This window comes from Dermacentor andersoni, chromosome 1, assembly GCF_023375885.2.
Source record: "Dermacentor andersoni chromosome 1, qqDerAnde1_hic_scaffold, whole genome shotgun sequence".
Lineage (NCBI taxonomy): Eukaryota > Metazoa > Arthropoda > Arachnida > Ixodida > Ixodidae > Dermacentor > Dermacentor andersoni.
This window is the reverse complement of record NC_092814.1, coordinates 229,502,590-229,524,136: the sequence shown is the minus strand read 5'-3', so window position 1 is coordinate 229,524,136 and position 21,547 is coordinate 229,502,590. Positions and strand designations below refer to the sequence as shown.

The following is a 21,547-nucleotide window of genomic DNA, read 5'->3' as shown; positions in this document are numbered from 1 at the left end:
ATAACGTGTGTCCATCATGTTATGTTACATCTTTGGGCAATTTTTTTCTATATAAGCTTCGTAATTTTTAATTTACACTGCGAAATCAGAGTCAGCATTTTTACGCTGAAGTACACGAGCGGTTGCGTGATTCAGCTCGAGGAAAACAGCCCGTTCTGCAGAGCTCAGGTGTGGCGTGTGCACCACGACAATGCTCCCGCTCACACAGCACTGCGCGTGCAGCTCTTGCTGACAAAAATTGGATAACCTCACTCTCCCCATACTACCCGTATATATCATGCCCCTAGCGATCTAAGAAGCCGAGACAACGCCTTAAAGGAAAGGAAGAGGGAGGAAGAGGGAGAAAACAACAGCGACGAAAAGCAGGGATGTTAATTAGATGCACGCCCGGTTTTCTTTCATGCACTGAGGCAGATAGGATACAGGGATGAAAAGAAGGAGCACAGTTTCGCGCACACTTGAAGATGCGCACCGAGTCTAGAAACGGTAAACCAGACCTGTCAACTTGACCAATAACCTTCATTTCCGAAAATGCGCTAGAGTTCAACCGGTGCAGTGCAGTCCGGAGAGGCTCACACTCGACGTCGTACCGAGTACAAAGACACAAAATCTGTTCAATAGTTGCTTTTGTTCTACGAGAGTCGCACATGGGTGCATGTCCCATTTCGATGCAGAACGAGTAGACCTTTGTAAGTGCCACCCAGAGCCAGAGGCGGCAGTACATTGTCGCCACAGAATGGAAAACCTTTGATGCCACTAGTAGCTTTAGGATTGAATCAAGGGCCCTATAACGTAAAACTATTCCAATATGTTTCTATTCCAATTTCCTGACGTCAAATTTGCGTAACCACCGACGCAAGCACCGGGCGGTCACCCACAGGGTTGTCTGAACAGACCAATCAAACCCTCTCCTCGTTCATAGGAGGTCACTTTTGTTTGCTTGAAAAACGAATAACATTGCCTACACTGAGCGGCTTGTCGTATCTAATTGGCTGACAAGAGGCGAAGAGAACGCTCAAGTGGAGAGGGATTCGATGGGGCTGAGCCACTGCACTGAAAGTCGATAACTGATGAAGAGGGTGGTGCCGGCGGCTACGATTGGTCGGCTTTCCCTTACTTAGCTTGCGGTGGCTGGTCAAAAATCGCGGCGGCATGCAACGGAAGCTCAAGAATGACGCTAAAACGGACCCTCAGCAAATAAGAGTTGGCAGAATGAGGGGGTAAACGTGCCGAAAATGCTCGAAAACGTTACACGGCCACGCAAGAAGTTTTATTATACGCAAATACACCCATGCTCTCCGGCAGGTGCGAGTAGCCAGCGTCTGAGCGATCGGCGGCAGCCGTCTTCTATTCCTTTCGGAACGGGGCAGCCTGCGGCTATTCCGAAGAAAATTCAGTTTTGTTCGGCATATTAATACATCTTTATCGCATACACGTCACTTTGACGCGGTGAGTTCTTGCGGTTTTGTGACGTCGTGTGACAGGCAGGTGAAGTGGGTGCAGCCCGAAAACTTTTTACCAATAGCTGAGGGCTAATGGCGAAAAGGGGTCGAATAAGAAATAACTGTTTTTCTTTCTTCTGTCAAATCATGCATAATCAGTGTGTACACATCATATCAGATGGGGAGGTATCGCGGTTTTCGTGATGTCGCGTGACAGACAGGTGAAGTGGGGGTGGTCGAAAAAAGTTTTTGACCAATCGTGGAGGGCTGATAGCAGAATTGGAATAGAAAAGTTTGGAATAGTTTTACGTTATAGCGCCCCAAGTGTATGAAGATGACACTTCGGGAGGTTGGGAGAAGACCGATATTTGTATGGCAAAGCTTCAGCCAGGAAATGAAGTTGTCTTGCAGCGTCGGGTCGGGACAAGGGGATCGGAATTGGTTGGACTCCTACATCGGTAGACTGGGCGGCTTCGTCGGCGACGTCATTACTAGCAATGCCGGTATGTCCAGGCAACCACTAAAACATAATTTCATGCGCTTTATCGATGGCTTGATGGTGGGATCCTCTCTTGTCTTATATACCAGATGCTCATGAGTCCGGTGATATAGGGCAAAACTCAGACTCTGAAGTGCTGCTTTAGAGCTAAAAGAAAGCTCTTTAATGATGTAGACGGGGCAAGAAAAGTTGCTGAACAGTTTTGAACACTTATACAAAGCGATGGCACAAGTCCCTTGCCTTTCAGGGAGAGTTCTATAAGGTCGTTTAGAGTTTGGGACGTTCAACAAAATATGTGATTTATAAAAAAAAAAATTCGTACTTTTGGGTCTCCCTTCGTACAAGTTACGGCAAGCTGTATTGAGCTTAAGAGTTCTAGACCTCTGAAATAGTAGCTATATTTTGTTTGGTGGTCATGTATCTGCACACACTCTTATTTCGTCCTGATGTTGAAGTATACAGACAATACAAAAATACAAGCAGCTCTTTTGACACAGTGACGTGTACTTGCCTTACATGAGACAGTACAGACGGAGCTGACGAAACAAGTATTTACTTTGCATATTCAAATACGTCAGTATAGAAGTTTTGCCAACCAACAGCCTGATGAAAACAAATACCAGCACAGGCGGAAACATTGTTGACTGCCTGTTATGCAATACACTACCTATAGCGAACGAATCGGTATATATTTTGCAGCACAGCGGTCGCATTTTGATTGCGTGGAAAATGAAATATGCTTCAGCGCACTGTATACATAGATTCCCGCCGTCCTGGCGTAGTGGCTCCGGCGTTGCGCAGCTAACCGCCAGGGCGCGGATTCAAATGCCGGCCGCGGCGGTCGCATTTCGATGGAGGCCAAATGCAAAAACGATCGTGTGCACTGTGCATTGGGTGCGCGCTGAAGAACCGCAGGTAGTCAAAATTAATGCTAAGTGCCCCACTACGGCACGTCTCATAATCATATCAGAATTTTGGCACGTAAAATACCTGCATTCATTTTTTTTCCGCACAGATATGCGTGCGCGGGCTTCCCACGAAAACATGCTCAAGTTGTACGTGTTGTGCATGTTTAGGCCGGTTCACTTTCGGGGACGCAGAACTGTTGCTTGCGACGGCGGTGCCAGAAGCTCTTGGCGTCTGACAACTAAAGAAAGCAACGGCCGACGAGTCTGCCGTGTAGCGACAATACAAATCTCTCAAGTCGATACAGTTTGAGAATGTCGAAAATCATCGACCCGATAGCTGTTGGAAAGTCTCCGTGTGACGCGGGTATGAGAGTTATTTTTAATGCTCAAAAGCTGACAAAAATACTTGGAAAACAGCCACATGTAGAGCTACACTTATAGGTAAGGCGTAATACTTCAGTTACTTGAATAAAAATATTTTGGCTGCATTCTAAAACTACCTATCTATTTCGAGAAAATATACTCCCTTCCGTGCCCCCCCCCCCCTCTTTTTTACCTGAATAGAGGTAATAAGTTTAACCCAATAAATAACCAGCTGAACGTTTAACCCGGTGCCGCTAACAGCACCACTGAATTTGTGTACCAGCGCACACATAGCTTGCAAATAACTTTAAAGGTTCCTAACGTGAAAACGAAAGTTACAGACGTAGAATTTGCGTGTGTTGCAGGAACTGCTCAGATCAAGGCAACAGTTGGCATTGCACTTCTATAACTCCTAGCGACGCTGGCGGCGCTACAGCGTGTCATTCAAACGACTAGCAAAATGAACATGTTATGTTTAAGTGCCAAAACAGTGGTGCGCTTTGACGGCAGCACTAGATTCATTGGCGTATATACACGATGACAAGCCACAGCTCGCATATGCGATACGCGGAGTACCAACGCGCATGCCGCTCCGCGCGGTGTCCTCTATTTGCCCTCGCCACTGTCGCCAATGCGCGCGGCATGACAGGTACGTGCGGCGGAGGCTGTTTCAAACATTGGTTACAAAAGAAGCAAGTTACGTGCGACACGCCAAGGATGAGACGCTGAGTCGCCGGTGTCATTCGTCGGCTTCGCAGAAGCACCATGGATGCATGCCAATAAGAGCAGCTCTCGACACCCGCAAAACTTAACCGTCCAGTTTCAGGCTTGTGCCTGGAAAGCCTGCTGTTTGCGCAGCAGAGGGCCGCTCAACCTACAAGGCAGCGCCGTGGTGCCGAGCATCGAAACCATCATTCGCCGAAGAGAGAGAGAGCAAATAATAAAGGAAAGGTAGGGAGGTTAACCAGGACTGAGCCCGGTTGGCTACCCTACACTGGGGAAAGGTAAAAGGGGACGGAAAGATTAAAAGAAGAGAAATTCTACTGGCGATATCGGTCGGTCACTCAGTCTGGATCACAGACGCTGACTCAATCCAGTAGCTTTCAAATATCGCAGCAGCGCTTTTGTGGCCTTTTGTAGCAAGTGGATGCAGCACACTATAACAATGCATCTCTTCTGCTATAATGTCTAGAATACTGCTAGATTGAGAAGATGGTCTTGCGCGTCTGGTGGGACAACGCGCGCCGCCATATTTCCTCCCCGTGTCGCGATGACCGCCGCCAGAGACGGAGATCGGCGCCCACAACCGATTCGTTTTTCCCCGTCTACTCGAGCTGCCGAGCAGCATTGCGCTGAAGTACATACACTGTGGGCCGAAGTGTCCAACCCCCGTCCCCTGCCTCCCGCTTCGACAGTGCTTACACGTATGCGAAAAAGGTCCGCCGGGCACTCCAGGCTTTCATCTTTCTTTTTCCTCTCCCTTTCCCTCTACTCTCCACGCCTGCCTAAGCTCGTCTTTTCCTATTATTTTCGCTCGCGAGCCGGATTACTTCGGTCATCCTTCAGGATTGAACTGACGCATACACGCACGCAGCGGCCCCGCCGCATCGAGCCGCACGCCGCCTGGGCTGACGCAAGTCGCAGACTGTTTGGCAGTCGGCAAGCGCACTCGTTCAAAAAACTCCGTCCTTGTTTTTCCCCTTGTTGCCGCTCGCTGAACGACGTGGGTGAGAAAACGCACGCCAGGAAAAAAATTGTCTCCGATCTGTATCTCCTAATGGAGCAGGTAAGACAAATTGCCCTGTCGTTTAGATTATATATATATATATAGTCGGACCTGGCTGTCTCAATCATTCTCGGCCATTTTTTTTTCATTACTTTTCCTAGCGCATTTCATTTTCCTCTTGTGTAGGCAATTACTTCTTTAAGTGCCTACATTCTTTGTTGCCCCCCGTTCAAGTCCCATGGTGAAAACTTGAGGCACTTTATTAGGTGTCAACACATTGTTAATTACGTCAACGGGTAATTGCGATACGCAACACAGCACGAGAGAAGGCGAACAGCAAAATGTTCAACGCAAGCCGGATTCGTTCTCGCCAATGCACACGTGGTGGTTTTCTGCTCCGCTGGGACTTGGTAATAAGCATGCTACTGAAACGTTTGTCGCTGTCCCATGTCTGCTGATCGCTCCACACAGAATAATGCGTTCTTTGTTGCGCACCATGAGCCCGAATTCACAAAGGTTTTTGTTCGCACGCACGTGTTATGATCGGCCGGAGGCCTTTCCTAATAATATGCTCGCTGTCGCTATTGAAACGTTTTCGTTCTTATGAACTGCACTAGCGTAAGACCTTCTTGTGAATACGGGCACAGGTGGCCCACAGGTTGAAACCTGAAGGTGCATATTGCAGTTTCATTCTAGCTACAGTCCTTATTGCCAAATATCTATCATAATGGCGTACACCAAAATTGTTCTATTTTTGCTCTCCACTGTTGCTGTGGGCTAGAAGGCAATCCTGGTTTTTTTACTTCTTTCTTCATACACTCCTCTTCCTTTTCTTGCATTTCAGTGCTTTTTTTTCCACAACTACACTCTCGCGATGCCATTCAGCTCCTGTAAGTGCGAGTAATGCAGAACACGTGCTCAGGCGTACCCGCTTTAGCGTCAAGAGTCCAATGAAAAGGATTGAAAGCAGAGAAAAAAAAAAACACGAGCATTACGAAAGAGTGTTTACACTCTTTCGTAAGCCTTCCGCTTTCTGTTAGCCTTTTGGTTTCCGTGCGCCTTGGTGTTATGCCAAAGTTTCATTTCCGGGTAGTAAATCTCCCTCGGTCGGCCCCACACTTGCGTCAGTAGCTCCTGCGGCTGGTGCAGTGAACGCTCGTCGAAATCACTGTCATTGATGACACAACGTCTGGTCATGCCGTGCTACCCCGTTTACTAGTCACATCAGACACCGCTAAAAAGTGCCGTGCCCTAAAAAGTTATTGTATCACTGGATTATCCGGATATCATGCGCGCCCTTTTCTCTCCTTGCTCTTCTTTACTGTATTTCGCGTCTGCTGTGCGTGCGTGCGTGCGTGCGTGTGTGTGTGTGTGTGTGTGTGTGTGTGTGTGTGTGTGTGTGTGTGTGTGTGTGTGTGTGTGTGTGTGTGTGTGTGTGTGTGTGTGTGTGTGTGTGTGTGCGTGCGTGTGTGTGTGTGCGTGCGTGCGTGCGTGCGTGCGTGCGTGCGTGCGTGTGTGTGTGTGTGTGTGTGTGTGTGTGTGTGTGTGTGTGTGTGTGTGTGTGTGTGTGTGTGTGTGTGTGTGTGTGCGTGCGTGCGTGCGTGCGTGCGTGCGTGCGTGCGTGCGTGCGTGCGTGCGTATAGAATGAGTAAAAAACCATTGCCTGTTGTTTAAGTGCCACATTCCGAAGCCCTTTGTACGTGTTTTCTTTTAGTTGTAAAAGACCCTGTTGGTTTATAACGCCCAATTTACACATAAGTAAACGGGCCGACGCCACACAACGAAGATCGCTGGTTGCAAAACTTGCAAGCCAAATGACAAACGGACAAGAGAAGAGAAAGACATCATTTGTACAGCACGAACTTCAGCGTCGATTTGAGCAACCCAACGCTGATCGGAGGCAGCAGTCAGTGCGGGCATGTTTTGATCTGGGCGCCCACTGGCGTAGTACGTGCCCGGTGCAGCGCGTGGGGTGGCACCAGCAGTGGTAATATGGAACAAGTCGCGCGACAAAGTTGTCGCCCGTCTTCAATGTATGGCGCGGCACAAGCTGAGGAATCGGTATGGCGTCGTCCGGGCCAACAGCACGGTAACGACCGCCTCTGGCTTTGCAGCGCAGCACTGACCCGCGGAAACTAAAGCTGGCCAGCTTTGTTATGATGCAGAGATGGTGTACGCAGCGAATACAGTTATACGCTGAAGAATCCGGTTTTTGGAACTTCACGTCGCGATACTGAGCACGTTGTTGAAAATAGCCCCTTCGCTATTGTGCGGAGAGTTACAAAGTTTTAGTGCGTTTCATTGATTTCTCCATTTGTTACTTTCAATTTTCCTCTTGCCCGTCTGCAGTCAGTATAAGAACGAAGTATCAGTTTAATAACAGGACCTACATGGGAAAGAAGTATAGCCATTTGTGAAAGACAAAAATTGTCATCCACGGGAGAGTAGCACAAAGGAAACCAGGACGAATTTTTCCTCAATTGCGAAGCTGTCTTTCTAAGAAACCTGTATGGGTTTGCTTTGTAGGGGGTGTTACACTAAGCTGGATGACAATTTTCCTCTTTCGTGAAACTCATCCACCTTCCCGATTTTCCAGAACTAATTCGCCTATAGCCTTATATTTCCAGATGTTAAACTTATTTTGCACTTGTTACCGTCATATACTATAAGTACAATATGAGCGTGAAGAGCAAATGTCAGATGGCTCCATTCGATCCAACGGTGACAGCTAACGATAGTGACACTCAATAAATCTGGAATGGAATGTGACGAAGATATACTTCGGCATGCATTTTAGCGGAACAGAATGGCGGAACGAAGCGACAGCCACGTCTTCTTGGAACGTGACTTGAGGTACTAGCTGCGATTCTCAAATGCTTATAAAATGTCAAACAGGAACGAGAAGTTTGATGACGCACGTCGTCTACGCACTTACACCGAGGCAACGGTCACACAGTGCATGTGTCAGGTGACCTGCTCATTATCGCAGATCTATTGCACCAGTCGCTGTATCCGAGATCATGCGGCGCTGGGATAATTGCGGCCCCCCCGCTGCGGCTGCCTCATAATCAGATCTGGTTTTGGCACGTAAAGCCCCAGAATTTAATTTTTCAAAAGATGGAAAACAAGAACAAGAAGTGAAAAGCACGACAATGTAATAAAATAAAGAAGAACAAGAAATGAACAGCACGACGATGTATTAAGGGTAGCCCACTTGATAAGATGCGCACAGCCAGGTGGAATACATCTCAACAAAATGATAGCGCTCATATGGGTGGAATGCTGTCAAGGTGGTTGAACTTGTAGAAAGGCGTCCCATGTACAGGAATTACGAATAGCCTTAGAGTAGGGAATAGGCAAATTCGTGCAGGGCCGAAACACTGCAGCAGCGAACAAGGGTACAAACCAACGGCAAAGAGTGAGCGGGACAATAGCGGAGCATCCTATATTCCGGCAACGAGTGCTCCGAACTGTGCGGAAGACCGCACTTCTGCTCTGCGCAATCCGCGAAGCCTAGCGTCCCCGCAACTCGGGCGTCGTTGCCGCGGCCTGCCACGGTGGCAGCTTTCGATGCCGGAGTCACAGCCCGACTCCCTCGGCCCCGCTCCGCAACAGATCTCCGGGCTACATGAGCCAGCGGCACATGATGGATAGGCCGCAATAGGGCACGCGGCCTGCCGCCCATAGCTGCGTTGCGTTCCCCGGGCTCCTTTGAGCGCAGCGGCGTCGCAGAACAGACGCAACCAGCTGAACCCGCAAAGCGCGCCTTCCCCTCGCCTCGGCTCCGAGCCGCGCGCGTTCGATGCGCACCCGCTACTACGGGTTCCTTGACGGCTGCTACTAGTGCAGCCGCCGTTTTTCATCTTGTCGCTCATGATGCGGAAACTTATTTTGGTCAAAGGAAATAAAGAACGAAAGCCAGCTTTAGAGAGAAGTGTAAGGAGAAATAGAAGGTCACGCGCAACAAGGTTGCCGTGATTAAGCACCTTTAGATGCCAGCGGTTGGGAACTGTGTTCTAGTTCCCTTTACCTGCTTCTGCGCATGGATGTCTACCTACCAAGCGCACTTACACAAAAATAGCTGAGCGTGTCTAAAAAAATCAGTTGTGGCAGGCGGCTGTCTCGAACTTATGTTCCTTCCCAGAAAGAAACACTGAAATCATTGATATCGATTAGGAAAGGCCTTCCATCTTCTCTAATGGTTCTGCTGAAGGGTTAAGAGTTGGACATTTGAGCCCTCGCTATTCAATAGTTCTCGTTATGCTGTTAGTGGCAGGCAAAGTAGGCCAAGAGCCATTTTCACGAGAGTACACGTGTTGCAACACGTCAGGAAGCCAATGCAGAAAATTCTCTCAATTGGACTGAGGTTGCATCAATGAGTAAGAGCTCGCAAATACCTATATATGCCGTATACTTTTCCAGTAATATCAGCGTCAACAAGTAAGTGTATACCGCTAACCGCGTCACATATGCTGCATACGTATGATGGAAAACACGTACACATGGTATCATAAACATGGGCTGTCTTTAACACATTTTAACACTAATGCGCGTGCCTCCTAATAAACTCCACCTAAATCGAGCATGATCAAATCATCACAGGCAGTCCCTCATTATAATGCTTGCTTGTTTCAATCGCGGGTTGCTGCAGGTGCCCACTCGCATGGCTATTTGCAGCTATTTCGTTTACGCGGTCGTGTTTGAGCTAGATAGAAGCCCACCTGGCTTCCATAACTGTCAGAGACACATTGGAAGTCACTCCAACTCCGTTTGCCGGTAGCCCTGGACGACATTCGATGTTGAACCTTTCGTACCCGCTGCTCCCACAGTGTGCTGTTCAACTCACTTTACGCTCCAGGTGATTTCCTAAGCTTCAGTGTATAAATATACACTAGGCGCGCGCAGGCACACACGCTGACTGACTGGCATTGCCAGCAAACACACGGCGCCCGAGTTCCCGACGCGTGTCCGACTCGTAGCGGCAGTCCTTCTCGAGCATCGCACAATAGGGCTCCCTGTCCACTCGGTCCCGTCAGTGCGGTCGTTCAGCCGGAAAATCCGGGGCCGGGCCGATCCCGACCCAGCGCACCCAGTAGGATTCTGATGAAGAGAAAAGCGAGGAGGCGTCGGACGGCTGCGCGCTGTCCCTCTGCTAAGAGCATCTTATTGCTCGGACCAGAGTTCACACCCAGCACACGTCTGCAGCAGCAACCAATAACCTCGGGTCAGCCTCCGGATCGGTGAACGCCTGTAAATATTGGCACTGCTCGCTCCGGCCCGCTTCGTTCCTATAGGGTGCGCGAGCTCTGGCCAATCCGGCTGCGCCTTGTCCATGGCGGCGTCCTAGTAGCAAACAACAGGCGTTTCTCTCTTTATCTCTCTCCTTTCGGACACCTTTGTTTCTTTTCTACCGGTAATCCTCTCGAAGCTGCGACAACCTTGCAATCTAAACGCCCTTTGCGTGCCGCCCCACTCTCATCGTGGTGTGAAGAGCAAAAAATCCTGGCGAAGCGCAGTGTGAGTCTGCAACGGCGGCGCGTAGGGCACCGGTTGACCCAAGACTGTATATGACATACAACAATGTCAGTTACCGAGGGTTGATCGCCACTGCGTCCCTTCGGCCATGACCAATAGCCACGAAGGGTATTGAGCGCCATCAGCGACCGTAGAGCGTACCCGATCTTTAAGATATGTCAGAGATATATTGAATGCCCTTGTTTGAGAAAACACCAGCCCTGTTAAGCTGCCCGGAGTCGATGCCGACGCATATGGTGGTAATTTGTTTATTCCTTAAAAAAAAAATCGACGCTTGGGAAACATTGTTCCAATATAGACACTCACCGGTACTATCACTCGAAGCATAAAAAATTCCTTTGTGTGTATCTTCTGCATGCGCTTGAATTTCTTGAAATGTGCGTTTTAAAGTGTATTCTTCTTTCTTTACTTGTGCGTGTTTATACGCCTTTCAATATGTAACAGTCCTTTCCTCGAGTAGTTTATTAGAAGGTGTATTAGAATCATACAAAGAGAAAACATGTTTCAGCGTTGCGGATGTCTGAACTGGCCCGTAGAAGTGAGTCCAGCGAGGCGGCACCTTCACTGTCTTGTGCCCTGGTGACTTGGTTATGAGGCTGCCCCTAAGTCTTTGTCTCCTGCAGCATGTTAGAGGACAGTGTCATCATGTAGGCACCACTCTGTGCGTTCCTTAAGGAGTACTGAGACGAAAATATTGTGTCCCGGGTTCTTTTTTTTTTCTTTTCTACTCTCTCTCTCTCTCTTGATGGTGCTGGCTTTTAAAACTACATTATAAAAGCTTCTATTGATCAAAAGTGCCGCAAATAATTAATTACAGTGCTGTTTATACGACCCGTTCAAAATGCTTGTCAAGCGCAGCGCGGTTCGGGAGGGGAGGGGGAGGGGAAAGGAGGGAAAGGAGGGATGCCACCAAAAGTGGAGATAACAGTCACGTGTTATCACGAACAATAAGAGCTTGCCAGTTAAGCCCGGTGTGGTGGTGAAAGCTTTACAATCATCTTGTCGATGAAAGCTGCCAAATTAGCCCTTCCATGCAGTTGTGAGCATCTATTGAAAACGCAGGACAACACGCTAATCCATTATCATTTCTATAGTGCTGAATGAACTTCGTATTTCAGTGATGTTGGTTACCACGAGACCACCACAAACAGGTTTTGGTGACGTGATGAGTCTCTTGCTTTCACGTCCCATTCCGCGCTGCTCTTGGGACGCGTTTTGTACTGCTAATATTAAAAAGTAACCCACCTAATTCGTTGTAGAGCTATCCGGGAATTGAGGCTCCATAGTGTAAATACTTGGTCGATGGCTATCAAACAAAGCAATAAAAATGAGACAAACTTTCTTGTCAGTACTCCTTAAGACGCGTTTACATGAATAAAACAGTCGCGTTTCGCACCATCATTGTAGCGAATCACAATCATGTAAACGGTGACGAGGCGCTAAAAGGACCCATAGCCTTAATGCACTAGCCAAGGTAGCTTGAGTGGGTGAAGCCGACTCTGGTGAATTAATGTAAACGGCTAGCGCGTAGCACCATGCAAGGAGCAAAGAAACGAAATCACTACGTGTGGTGTTCGCGCTCTTCCATTCACAGGTGAGGCACGCTCGCTAAAGAACAGGCACGAGCTCTTTACGGACATGTTCAAACGAAGTTTCATATGCCACATGTAAGCGTTGGCGCATGGCATTATGATGATACACTACGAAACGCGATGCACTAGCGTTGCATTCATTTAAACGCGTATTGAGATTGTAAACATTATGTTCTTTGCTTGTACCGGCACCATTCCATCCATTTCACCTCACACTCATGATTATTATCAACATTTATTTAAGTTCTTTAGCCCATCTGTTCCCGTGAATTGCGGATAAATCACTTATTTTCAATAATGTGGTCATTGTTTTACGCAGAAGTCTAATTCATATGCTTCTCTCGGCCTTTCCTTTCTCTCCGCAAGTTGTTACAGCAAGCCGTGCTAGAGTTTTCACCGCCGTCGCCTTGCGCATGCTCACTCTAATAACAGCTTGCGGAACACTTGGAACATCCAGCTTTGCATATAACCCTTCCATATATAGCGAAGCGGGGAGCCCGAAAGCAAATGTGTATTCATGACGCGTACACCGCACACGCTGTAGTTGAACATGTGAGCGCTAGGGATTTAACAATAATAATAAAAAGGAGGGGAGTGGGGAGGAAGAGCTCTGCGAAGGAAGCGGCGGCCGGTGCCGATACCACGGCAGCTGGTGTATACTATACAACTTGCGGCTCGTCCGAACAGGATACATTATTAACGCAGAGGCACTTCCCGTTTCAAAGGGCGCCCCTTTCTGACCATTGCGAAGTCCGGAAGGGTGAGCGAAACGCTAAGAACAATCCTGGTATGATTGATCGCCACGAACTCGCGCAAGCCTCATCGATAACCAGGCCACGAAAAGCGCTGAGGGCAAGAGAGAACGGCGCACCCAAAGCGAAGAACAAGGAACAAAACAAAAAAAGCACAAGCCGTAAAAGAGGGAGACGGGCGAAAAGAAACGAGGTGCGCGTTTCACGGCGGTTTGTCTTCGCCGAGGTTTGTAATTTAAACGCGCCGTGACAGCTCGCATGGACGGTCGACCGTACAGGCGAGCACGAACTGAGTGGTAACATTTTCATTCCGCCTGTTCTTCTCGCCTTCGTTCTTTCCTCTGGCCCCTTCCTTCCTTACTTCTTTTTTTTCTTTCGAGAGCCTCAGTTTTCATCTTTCAATTTATCTCCCACCGATTCTTCTTGATACTTTTCGCTTACCTCGAGTCTTTCAAAGCGTACGCTGGAGGTGGTCTATACGTAAGAAGACGCCAGCGGGCCACACAAGGGCCCCGAACGCTTCTGCGGATGTGTGGAGAACGTGTGTGGGAGCAGGTGGGCCCGTTGTATGAAGAGGCTAAGACAGCGATATTTTACAGCTTCGCTTCGGACTAGACAGACGTCGTGACGAGGATGACTTAGTAGACTGCGAATCACAGATATCAGGCGCGGTAACTACACTCGAACACCGCATTTCAGGCCGTTGCGCTGTGGAGTCAGAAGACAGAGACCTCACTCGAGGAGCTGTCCACTCTGAGCGCACATTAAGGATGGGTCACTTCCGTCAGCCATGACAGTCAGGACTGGACATTCTTGGTAGGTGGCCTTATTCATTTTCTCTGCCTTCACGTAAGTGGGTGTATAAGAACGTGTTGGGCATATTGTATGCACTATCAAGGAATAACTTCGTAAATCTTCTCAACAAAAGTTTGTGGGGTGCTTTTGCTGCTTGTTTCTCCCTACCTGCCAATTTGTTCTTGGATAGGAGGTATGTTACGCAGATAGCAAGTAACCTGCCTGACGCCACCGGTTTAGCGGAGAAAAAATTCTCTTGACAGTAATATAATTATACGTAAGTACTGAACTCGCAGAGGCGTGGAATTTAGGCTCTGACGCGACCAAGAAAGGTCCTCATACCTTTTCAAAACGAGGGTTCTACTCAGGTGTTACATAAAAAGTCCTCGCAAAGTACGCATGAGAACAAAGACAGGTTATAGGGATATCAAAACTGTAAGCTGTCGAAAAAGAACCAAGAAAAATGAGTGCCCACGCTCCATTTAGAATCGAACCGATGCAAGTAGTGTGCAATATATGTGGCACACTCCGAAATGTAGTACGTATTCGTTTATTCCTATAAGTAGGTTGTAGTAGATGAGTTCACATGCGAAACGCGCTGCGCAACATGTGCTCCACATACACACATGCGAACTATGCTGCGCTCCTGCCGTGCATGTTTGGCCTTACGCCAGTTGTTTCCCAGGAAAACATCGCGAGCAGACATTCCAAAGAAGCGCTTGTTATACGCAGGCGTTGAACGGTGATTATTAGCGCTCACTGAACGCATAGCTAAACCACGCGTTCCTCTAATTCTTCCAGTCAATGCTGAGAACACGCGTGCGCTTTCGCGCCGCAAGTTTATTGCGTGGCTTCTATACAATACCCGGCCTCAGCGAATGGATTCAAACGCTTGCATACTCATACATGTGCGTACCACAACGGAGTTTTTTCGATAGGTCAACTCGGAAGAGCCACCGATGAACAGAAAGAGGGCGTTCGCGATGTTTGCAGTACCGCATTAATCGCACGCGGTCCTTTTCAAAGTGCTCGAGAAGGGCGTCGGGAATGAATAATCGAAGGGAGCCGCATTGAAAGAGCGCATAGGCTGCGTGCACGAAGGGATCCTGGGCGAGGCCTCCGCTGTACATTACACCGCGTGCGGCGAATACCCCCTCATTCGATGTTGTCCACATATCTGCGGCGGCGGCACCCACGGCTGCGTGGTGAGGAGCGAAGAAATGCTATCCCCTCGCGCGCTGTAAATCTTCTCTGGGTCCGGATCAGCGGGGACGATCGGCCATTTTCCTCTTTATGGCGCAGTCATTAACCACCGCCGTTGGGTGCGCTGCGTCCCGAAGCCTTGGAGCCCGCCAGCGTGTGAAGGTTAATTGGATTAATAAATTTCCACTGAAAACGGCCGGCCGGCCCAATCGCCGCGCGCCGCCCCATCGTGAGCGCTGCTCTCTCAGCGTGCTCCAGCATCGATGCCCCCGATGGCTGCCTTCGCGCCGCACGGACGGACATGAGCGCGTGCACGCGAGAAAAAAGTGTAAACTTAGCAGCGCGCCCAGAAAGCGCCGCGGAGGCGCAGGCAGCACGTAACGGCGGCATCAGTCAGCAGCGGAAACGCGCCGGCTATGTCAGTGTGCGTGCGGCCCCCTCTTCACGGTGGGCGCTTCGCGAGGACGGCGCCTATACACGGGGTCTCTATACTCCGGTGGATTGCGATCGCTGCATCAGCGGACACCTTTGGATTTATGGGAGATCTTTTCGCGGCGGTTGTAATGAATCGCGGACGCCTGTTGCCCCGGCGTTTATGGGCGCCGTGAACGGAATTTGTAGGCTTCGCGAGCGCACGGGCGGCAACAGGTCAGACTTGCTCCCCTCCTCCACTCGGCTCCCTCCCCCTTTCTCTCTCCATCGTGCACTTTTTCCGTGCGATCCCCCTCTTCCACTCCTCACGAAGGAGCCCTGCGCGGCGGCGGAGTGGCACACCTCGCGTTCGCACGCGCAGCGCAAGCGGCGGCGAAGTGCACTCAGAGTTCGCCATCGGAGGTCACAGGTGGAAATGTCGAAGATGCCTCACCAAGCAGTGTATGTCTTTCGAAGGCGTTCGTGGCCTCTAGAAGGAAGGCCCGAGATTGTGGCTGTTCCAAGCGGGCCCCACTCTCAGGATCCGCGAATTCGGTAAGGCTGCAGATACAAGAAAAGAATGAAAATAATAATTACTTCCACAGACACCATGATACTTCGTAGAAATCGACCAACACACCAGGAGCCACGCATTGTCGAACAGTCATAAAAGAAAGAAATGCTAGCTCTCCCGTAATCGAAAGTAGGTGTAAGCATGAAATGGCTACCGTCAAAGCAGATTGGTTGGGTTGGGTTGGGTTTCTTCCTCGTTTTCTTTTTTCTATTTCCTTTATTTTTCTTTCTTCAATTTTTTTATCATTCTTTATTCATAAAAGTTCGTTCGTTCGTTCGTTCGTTCGTTGCTAATACAGTCTTAAGAACTTCGTCTCTATTAACTGCTGAGTGCATTTCGTAGGAGGTACTTTGGGGGATTTTCATGACGCATATTTACGCGACTTCTCAAAATGTTACTAGTGTTGGCTGAGCCTGCCTAGCCCGCAATTATCCACAAAGCAATAAATATTATGAGAGCTTCTATAACCGCCATAACACGTAGTAAACATAACAATACATCGGGTCAATATAACTGTACTGTACGTATATATACACATGCAAACCTTACTGAACGTGCTGTGGACATTTTTCGACTCATTCTTTTTTTTTTTCGCACATACAGTGTAGGTGTTCAGAAACAAAGGGCATATCCTGTTTTCACCACTCTATTGCGTCTAATTTGCTCTGGTAACTAAATATGCAACTCAAGGATATGTGGAACTTTTCAAAACTTTCTTCGATGCAAGCTGCCGGCAGCTGAAATCAATTCCTTACATCGCTCCCTTATATGGCTATCGAATAGATCGTGTCCTTCAACATGTCTCATATTCTTTGGCAAATGTTTGCGCAAACTTTGTATCCATCATGCAACTGTAAAACCTAACATTTACATATTTAACCGGGGGCCGTATACTTCAACTATTCTTCTCACTTTATATTATTTCAGCCTTCCGTCAGCGTTTTGCACGAAACCTGTTCCCCCTACAGTCGCCAGGATGGCCCATTCGGCGGGCTTGATGACAAACATTGAATATAGAATCGTGTAGAAAGAATACATACAAAATATGGCCCTTAGTTTCTTTCTTCTATTCCTGTCGGGGTCTTTGCCGCGGCTACATGCCCAATGTGATCAAGCGACGCAATTAAGCATCACGCTGTCGACTAACCCCGACCTTAGGAACATAATCTCGGCTACACTCTAAATCCTTGAAGCCTCGTCTTAAGTGGCTTAAGCGACGCGGACCACTATAGGAGGACAAGTGCTCAAAGCATTTCTCACTCTTCAACGTGCCTGTAAACTAAGCAAAACAAAACGTTAGACGAAGCAAATAGTTACTTGGTAAAGTTCATTTGAAAGTGCTAAGTATAGATTCGATGAAGTAGCCCAAGGCATTTCAGCGTGATCTAAATTTCCTACTGACAAAAGATAACCGCACTGCACTACAGAGTGGTATCATTATTCAATTGAATTCATTTTATTTCCCTGCAAGAATGGTTTCTAGTTAGATTCAGAAGCTAAAAGCCTTTGTGACCAACTTAACTGGGCTGAGCAAGTAGTATTTGAGCCCGCCTACATTCTCGCGCAAGCACACGAACTAACATCATAATAATAATAAAGGAGAAAAATAAAAGAAAGCCCCATCCCGGATTTAAGATATACTAGCATGTATTTATGACTGCGGTTAATTGTAACCGCATAGTGGAGGCATTCTAAACCATAGTTAGGTTTGCCTGTCATTCCAAAGGAGGTACGTTTGACGAACCCACCGCGGTGACTCTGCTGCTGAATACTAGGTCGTGGGTTCATTTCCCTGCCGCGGCGGCCGCATGCGTTGCGATGGGAGCGGAATGCGAAAATGCTCGTCTACGACACTTTGGGCGCAAGCTAAAGAACCATGGGTGGTCAAACCTACAGCTCTACAGGTTACCCAATGAACAGGCTTAGCTTTCTTACCACGCTGTCGTGGAACGCAAAACCCCGAACAGGACACAGGCAGGAGCACCTGCTATAGGACACCGCCCTAGTGCAGCAGCATTTTCTGGCAATCGGCAAGCCACGTGGCGCAGCCGATGCCAGACACCTCTGCTCCGTACGCAGCCGCGCAGAATAACACCGCGCGAGCCGCGGCCGTCTCTGCGCTCATGGTCTTGGGGCTTTCCGGCTCTCCGTTCTGCACACACACGTGAGCGCGATAATTAATGCCCTGGGCTGTTTTTCTCCTCAGCGAGGGGACAACAAAGATATAACAAAATCATTTAAGCTACGCGCGCGGTTTCCTATCCTGCCGTCGTGTGCAATAGTTAGAGGGCGTGCTCCGAGCGTGTGTGCGCCTCCGTGTCTGTTCATATACTCGGGGCGCGGAGGGGTTGGATTGGTTTCAACTTTGGCCACGCACGGGAACAGATAAGGGAGTGTCAGGGGAGTAATTTATACTGACATGTCATGAATTCATGTTGGCAGCCTTATCGCTGAGCTGGCTACGCTGCCCAGGTTCTCATAACGGCAGTTTCTCTCTGCTTGCCCCTGTACAACCCTCCCTTCGACTTCGAATTTCGCAGCTAGTCGACTATAGTATGTAGTGCCGCCTTTCCAGCGAAAAGAAAGAAATATGCGAAGCGTCGTTGAATGTGTCAAGAACCTCTGCAGCCGATGACGTGAAGTGAGACTCTAATTATCAGCTCCGGCTTATTGACTTGCAATTACGTTGGCTTGTGAGAGGTGGAGGCGGGATGGGGGGAGGGGGGGGGAGGGAGGAAGACGGAGTGATGTCTCGTGCTTTTGAAATCCTTTGCAGTGGTTTCACCTCTAAACCTGTTTGCCGATACTATGATCGCTTCATAAAATGAACACGCCACTCAGGTGAAATCTGGACAGGCTTCTTGGCGGCGGCCAGTTGACGTTACCATATATTGGCGATGCTTATTTTATTACAATGATAAAAATAAATTTTCGCATAACGATCATGCCATTAGTCTGATGGAAGTTTACACGCACTCAGACGTTCAGAGTTTTCATCAGACAATAGAAGCAAATCCTTATGTTCCAGAAGCCCTTGAGCTCCTACGACAAAAGGGTATAGATTTACGCCATATCGTTTCTGCCAGACCAATTATGTTACCATGCATTTTCATTGTCCTTCTCTAGCACCGATATTTAACGGCTGTAACGCAATCGCGACACGACATTTATGAAGTAGGTAGTTCCTCTACTTCAAAGTGTTTAACAAGGCGAATGGAGGCAATTTGGCTAACTCTTAAAAATGTATTTCATATTAACGATTGCTGAAATGAAGAAAGAAATTATATATCGTTCTAAACATCGAGCAACACGCAATAAATTACACCAGAACTCCTAAGCAAAGCGAGCTTCGTCAGGGTGAGTTAGGACTTCCTGGCAAATGGAGCAGGTTTAGAACGAGCCGGACCTTTCACGTAGCATTAGCATACTTACGGCAATAATTTATTCTAATAGGGCCTCATCGGTTCCTTAAACGACGCCAATTCCGAGATTTATTGAGTGCAGCCTCGGCACTCACCTTGTTGCTCTCAGCGTGGCACATTATCGAGGCTGACTACGGTGCAGTGCTTAACTGCGACATCGTCTTTTCCATAAAAGAAAACCAATTACTGGTTTCGCTGGTTACGTGTTCTGCTTTTGCAGTTAGAATTACAAGTATGTGTCATCTTTCTTCCCTGTAACTTTCACCGACTTGTTCGAATGGTATACGTGGCTATACAGGATGCTTCAACGAAGACGCAGTATGCAATCGGACTCCATTGTTCTTTGTTTCTATGTTGTTGTTGCTTTGAGGGCTTTGTCTTGATTTGCTTTGTATTGTTTTGGGTAACATGTTGCTCGCAGCAGTCGAAGTCAATACTTTCGACCAAAATGGCGGATGAGCTCAGTTATAAATATACCTTACCAGCTTTTTGGAATCATTTATTCAATGCACGGTGCTGTAATTCTCAAAATGAAGTCATCAGGTGCCGAAATCGAGTTTGTTTATACGAGCAATCTTGAGTTTACAGCAAACTTCGACAACGACTTCGCTCAAATGAGCGGCAAAATACGTCGGCGGTGTTTCACGTGGTGCACACTTCGCAAAGTGGGATTTGCAGGGATATCGCAAGCGGTACCAGTATCAGAATTAACAATAACCCGCCACGGTGGCTTAGCTGCTATGGTGTTGAGCTATTAAGCACGAGGTGGCGGCATCAAATCCCGACCGCGGCGGCCGCACTTCGATGGACCCAAATACAAGAACGTCCAGGTCCCGTGCGTTGGGGGCACGTTAAAGATACCCTGATGATCAAAATTAATCCAGAGTCCCCACTACGGCGTGCCTTATAATCAAATCGTGGTTTCTGTAGCTCGTAAAATCCCAGAATTCAATTCAGGATTAACATAAACGGACGTGCCTACTATCCATTGACTGGCTCAGCTAGTTTCTTTTTTTTTCGCTTCTTTTTTTTCTGCACGCGAGGAACTCGGGCGCGTATCTATCTGCCGGAGGCATATAACGAACTAACGTGAAAGCCAAACCCATCTAAAAACAATAGACACTGCTACTGAAGGCCTACACATGTGGCATAAAAGTTAAACAACACCTTGTCCCATTATTTTCTAACTGATGATCATCTGCATTTACAGCTACTATCTCAACCGTCAAGGATGATCCCACGTCTCTGAAAGTCCTCGGTGCGAAAGTAATATTTGTCTGCTCCGGCAGTGTAATATCACGATGAATCTGCACGACATGGTTTTCCACCAGGACAACGGGGGTCGTCACGGCTTATAAGAAACGCTCGTTCCGCACTTGGTACATTCTCTTTAACTGAATTAATAACAGGGTAACCGCTCTTCAAATAATCGTAGTATGGGCTATATATCATCATGCAATTGCAGACCTCCTCTGCCTTGAATAATGAAATTACTGCTTGGAATAAGGTAGAAAAACGCCACGCTGCTTTTGGAAATTGCTTTGTCCTTGACAGAACTGTCGGTGTGCTATGAAAGCGTTTCTTCTCCTCATAACAGCTGTTGTGCCATCTTCTTTCCATGCGGTGATTCTCTTTGGGTTAGTTCCTCTCCCACGTTTTCCTATCGGTTATGTATACGCATGCCAAAGCTTCTTGGCTGTGAGATCATCTGCAACGTTGTCGCATTTGTGAAAATTTTCGCTGAAGCATACGCAAATGCTTTTCATTATGAGTCTATTCACATGTACTATATAATTGTGAAGCTTTTTAATGTATATAAAGAAAAAGATTTTTCTAGGGAAGCTTTGATAGACTGAAGTGACAGAAGCCGTGTCGGCTGCTACGAAAGCTTAGCGAAAGGAGCTCGGACAAACCCGGCTGGAGCTTCGACTGTAGCGTCATGCAGGGGCCCCGCTGCCGCCTGTGCGTTATTTATTTACTTATTTATTTATTTATTTATTTATTTATTTATTTATTTATTTCCGATACTGCCAGTCTCAGCGAGACCAAAGCAAGTGGGCATTGTATTAGACAGTTTTACAAAAAGAAACGAACAGGTCATGCTACATGGTACAGTAAAAGAGAAAGAAAAGAGAACAAGCTTCTTTAACTACTGCAGAAATCACCAGTGACGATGTCAAATACAATACTTTTGGTTGGTATAACAATATCGCTCAGTAACAAATATAGCATTACTAGAATTTGTATAAAAAATAGCGAATGAAAGACCCATGTAAGATTAGAGAAGGTATACAGCTAACAGATAACCTCGCGGAAGTGGCCAGA

The 21,547-nt window shown here is 47.8% G+C and overlaps 2 protein-coding genes across 5 annotated transcripts in view; one reads left to right on the top strand and one right to left on the bottom strand.

The window, feature by feature from the left end:
• Positions 1–21,547, top strand: part of LOC129380986 (uncharacterized) — a 46,855-nt gene that overhangs the window by 16,041 nt on the left and 9,267 nt on the right. The window lies entirely within an intron of this gene.
• Positions 10,792–21,547, bottom strand: part of noc (no ocelli) — a 155,054-nt gene continuing 144,298 nt past the window's right edge. For all 3 annotated transcript variants that reach the window (XR_011895901.1, XR_011895900.1, XR_011895902.1), the window contains 2 exons: positions 15,681–15,787; positions 10,792–11,090 (listed from right to left, as the gene is read on the bottom strand). The gene's annotated coding sequence lies outside the window, so the exon portion shown is untranslated. The remainder of the gene's footprint in view (positions 11,091–15,680; positions 15,788–21,547) is intronic.